This window comes from Macaca fascicularis, chromosome 5 (assembly GCF_037993035.2).
Source record: "Macaca fascicularis isolate 582-1 chromosome 5, T2T-MFA8v1.1".
Taxonomy (NCBI): domain Eukaryota; kingdom Metazoa; phylum Chordata; class Mammalia; order Primates; family Cercopithecidae; genus Macaca; species Macaca fascicularis.
Window position 1 is genome coordinate 138,375,068 of NC_088379.1, and position 4,853 is coordinate 138,379,920.

The window sequence follows — 4,853 nt, forward strand, 5'->3', positions numbered from 1 at the left end:
TCTCTATTTTTATTATTCCTATTCAGACCATCAATATCTTTGTTCTCTCTGCTTCCAATCCTGCCCTCTTTAGTCTATTCTTACCAAAGCAGCCAGGGTGGTCCTGGTAAAAACCTAAATCAGACTACATCAGCCCACTGTTCCATGCCCTAACAAGGATTCTTGACTCATTAAAACAAAGCAAAACAAAAAGTCTTAAAACAGCTAATAAAGCATTATACAAACACCACTTGTTCTTCTGCCCAACATTACCTAAAGAGCCTCATTTTCTACCATTCTATCCCTCACTCATTCTGCCTCCTTGTTAATCCTCCAACATGCCAAGAAATCTCACTGTTTAGGAATGCCTTCTTCCTAAAGCCATTGCCCCCTAAATATTCACACTGCTTGCTACCTCACTTCTTCAGGTCTTACCCAAATAGTTCTTTCACAGAGGCCTTTCTTGGCCATTCACATCCTATCTATAGTTTCAAAACAGCTGATCTCACCTACATTTCCTATCCTACTTCTCTACTTAACTTTTGAAATAGATAATATCCCCATTTATGAATGGCAATTACTAAGATACTTGTTTGTCCTGTTGATTGCTTTCTTTCCTAACTAAAATACAGTAAGGACAGGGATAGAATGAGGGCAGCGATGTTTGTTGTATCCCAAGCCAAACACATAGTCAAGTGTATAATAAATACTTGTTGAATGAATTGCTGAATCAATCTGGATATCTCTGTACAAAATAATGGAAGATAGTTAGCTCAGATAAATACCCACTATTATAGATGTAGAGATATTGCATGATTCCTACCCTAAACTTGGATCTTTTCTTTCCAGGGAAAAGAAAAGGAACAGGACTGGGTACATTTAAACAGCTAACACTATCTTCCAGGCACATATTGATTAAAATACCTAAAGACTTATTTTGCTACTCTTAAAATTAGCCATATCTACTTTTAAAATTAGCCATATGGAAATCATGGTGATCACAGTAATTAGAAGTAAATTAATATCTTTAGAGCATAATTTATAGCTCCCATAAATGAAAGTCGGAGATTTGTGCATTTTATTAAAATCTCGAATTAGCATTTTAAAGCATACTAGAAAACATTCTAAACAAGTATGTATTCTAAGAAGACAGTAACAAACAACTTTATATAAATAGTGGCATAATTTTCTATGATGAAATTGAGTTTTAAATGAAAAGGGAGATCTGGTATGGTTGCAGCAAATTTATTATATAAATACATTATATATTTTATATATATAATGGTAATACATTCTACTAAGGTCAATAAATATATAAAAATGTAATTACACATAGTATATGCCCTCTGCTATTCACAAATTTCTGGGGAGAAAAGACATGGAAGAATGACTAATGTCAATAACAATGAGTTCTATTAGAAAAGCACAAACACTAGAGGGAAAAGAATGGAAAAAAATTTAGAAGAATTCGATGGGAGCGCTGATATTTGATCTGTCCTTCAAAAGATAGAGAGAAATTTATAAGATGGGGCTCAAAAAATGCTATGTGATACAATTTATAATTAAATTTTCACCATCTGATACAATAAATATCTCACTATTTTGTATTTTAATATGCTTTCTCTGTATTCGTTTTCTAGGGCTTCAATAACAAACATAAACTGGGCATAATGTATACAATAGAAATATATTGTCTCACAGTTTTGGAAGCTAGAAGTCTGAAATCAAGGAATTGCCAGGTTTGGAGTTTTTGAAGGTTGTTGGGGAAGAATTTATTCCAAGACTGTCTTGTTGGCTTGTAGATGGCCAGCTTCACGTTCACACGATGTTTTCCTTGTATGTGCATGTTGCTGTCTAAATTTCTCCTGTCTAATAAAGACAAGTCATATTGGATTAGGGTTCATCCTAACAACCTCACTTAAATTTGATTATCTTTGTAAAGACCTTATCTACAAATAAGGTCACATTTTGAGTTCATGGGGGTTAGGACTTCAACATATGAATTTTATGGGGACACAGTTTAACCCGTGACACTCTACATTAGTCAGCGAGTGCCATTAGGAGCTCTATTAGAAACTCTAGGGCAGGTTTTTTTTTTTTTTTATTATTATTCATTTGTTTTTGCATATTTTCCAGGAGTATTATAGGTGTTTAAAAGTGCTTATGAGAGGTTATTTGGAGTTTGTTGCAAGCTTGTTCAAGAAACACAAACTTTATTTTTCAAGCAAGAAGTTTGACCTTTATAGCATCAAGTTAAGTGGAATTGTTCAGAATTCTAGAGTTAGGAATCATTGATGCCACTCATTTTTCTCTTTTATTTTAATATTTTAAGTAAATAATAAGCATCTTTTTACCCAGTTCCCGTGAACTAGAATTATAGTACTTGTGATTTCCTTTGACATGCTCACTTATAATTTACTTTCTATACCTACCAATTTATAGTTACATAAAATAGATTTAGCACCCAACTGTGTATAGGTATACTACATTTATGGTTGTGCCAACTGTGTTTGATATTTCTTTTAGTCTCTTCACAGCTGTGTGTGACTTTTAAACCAGGTTTCTATCTTAGTTCTTTAATAGCAGCACATTTTTCTTGATGGGATAGAGATCTGCCTCAAACTCTAACCTAGTTTGCAGAAGATGGCTTTGAAAACTTTCCAGTTCAGTGATTCCTATGAGATAAACTACCTTCTGTATCCCTTCAAATGCTGTATGTAAACATTTAAAAAGACAGTCTTTTGGAGAAACTGAGAAGCATTTTCCTAAAACAGCTTCTTTAGCAGGTGGTAAAATGAAACAATTAACATTGATTGACTACCTCAGAGAAAGATGGGAAACTGAAGACAGCTTCATTTATCTGGTGGCAATACGTGTGGGGAATGTTACCCCCTCTGATTTGCTTCCTGAGTAATTAGCCTCAAACACCTCATTTCTAACCTTCAAATGACCTATGAGTTTCACAATTATTATTAAAATCTCTTGTTACGCTTACTCAAAAGTCAACTAAAATCTTTAATAAAAATATTCAAAATGGAAAAATACAGTTCAAAATTTTTCTGACATTATATCTGTATATATATTATATATATATATATATGTACTGTGAATGATTTTCAGTTCACTGGTTAGACAGCATGAAATAAATTAAACTCTGTCTGTATAAAGATTGTTTTTTCCTGACAGATTAAAACATTTGCAAGATAATTGATAAGGCAGTATAAAATGCATTAGATTTATTATTTGAGAGAGATTATATTTTTAACTAACATACATGATAACCATATTAAACAAACCTATGGAAAAGTAAGTGTCTTACTGGAAAATGATTTTCCAATACAGTAGAGTGCAAAGTCATCCCTATTTCCTTCTTCTGAGATTACATCCACATGTCAGCCTCAGTAATCTTTATTAACTGGAAATGAAAGAATACTGGATTCAGATGCCTAAATTCAGTCAAAATAGCTCTCACCAATTCTTATGCACAAGTATATTAAACATGTATTGCAAAGTAATTTTTAAAATAATTAGTAGGTGTATATAATAGCAATTTCAAAACAGTTTTGAAAATATTTTGTTGAGAAATACATGGAGAAAGTAACATATTTGCATGTAATGGGGAAAACATGCCAATATGGTATAATTTTAGATTTTAAACATGTGCGCTGCCTTGTTTTTTATACATCAAACATAAATAAATTATGGTAGAGTATCAACAGCAATCAAAATAATTTTTTTAATTGATGATTAAAAAATGTAAATAAGAAGTCTAAAAGTTAAATCTACCACTGTGAGATGTATTATTATTATTGTGGGATACATTTCTATGGGATTAAAAAAGAGAAGCAAATGTAGCTTCATTTTATACTTGTTAGTAAGAAAATAACCTGGAATTTAATTAATAATGTAGTGCCACTTTGAGTTCAATTGACTTAATTTTTAAGGGGGTCTCAACTTCTTTTTATTAGCCAGCATGCTGACATGGTTTGGTACCTTCAATTAGCTTTGTTCAATTTTATGAACTTGTGATTAGCAGAGGTTGTCAGCCAATGTTGTAATTAGATCTTCTAAAAATAAGAAATAAAAAGCCAGTTGCATCTGTTAGTGTCAGTGCATGCCTGTGATGATAATTTTTACGTATAAATAAGTGGACATAGGTATTTCAAATGCAAGTTATTTGAAAATAGAATTAGCAGGTCAGCTAAACATAGCATTTCACTGTTCCTAAATATTCAAGTCTGAATTGCTCCAAAGATGTTTTTGCTTTAATTTTTGCAGAATATATTCAAAATGTATCAGTTTATATAAATGATTTTTAATATAATGTGCCTTTCTTTCATGCTGTTTTGCTCATATTAGTACAAGTTTTTAATCTTTTTTCCATGATATGTGTATTATACTTGGAAGAGTATTCTTTTTTAGTGCCATATTTAAGAAGAAATTATAACTGTGGAACTGCTGTTTCAATGGGAAAGATATCATTTTCCCCGAATTATTTTAATGCTAACACCATTTACTCATTTTACAGTGTCACATCTATGACTACACACACACACACGTATATATGTATACATATAAAACATATGTAAAAATATACATACAAAGGAAGATATATAGGATGATATATATGTGAGTATGTGATATGATTTGGCCCTGTATCCCCACCCAAATCTCTCCTTAAATTGTAATAATCCCCACGTGTCATGGGAGTGACTCAGTGGGAAGTAACTGAATCATGGGGGTGGGTTTTTCTTGTGCTGTTCTCGTGATAGTGAATAAGTCTCAGGAGATCTGATGGTGTTATATAGGGGATATCCCCTGCACATGCCCTCTTGCCTGTCACTATGTAAGATGTGACTTTGCTCCTAATTTGT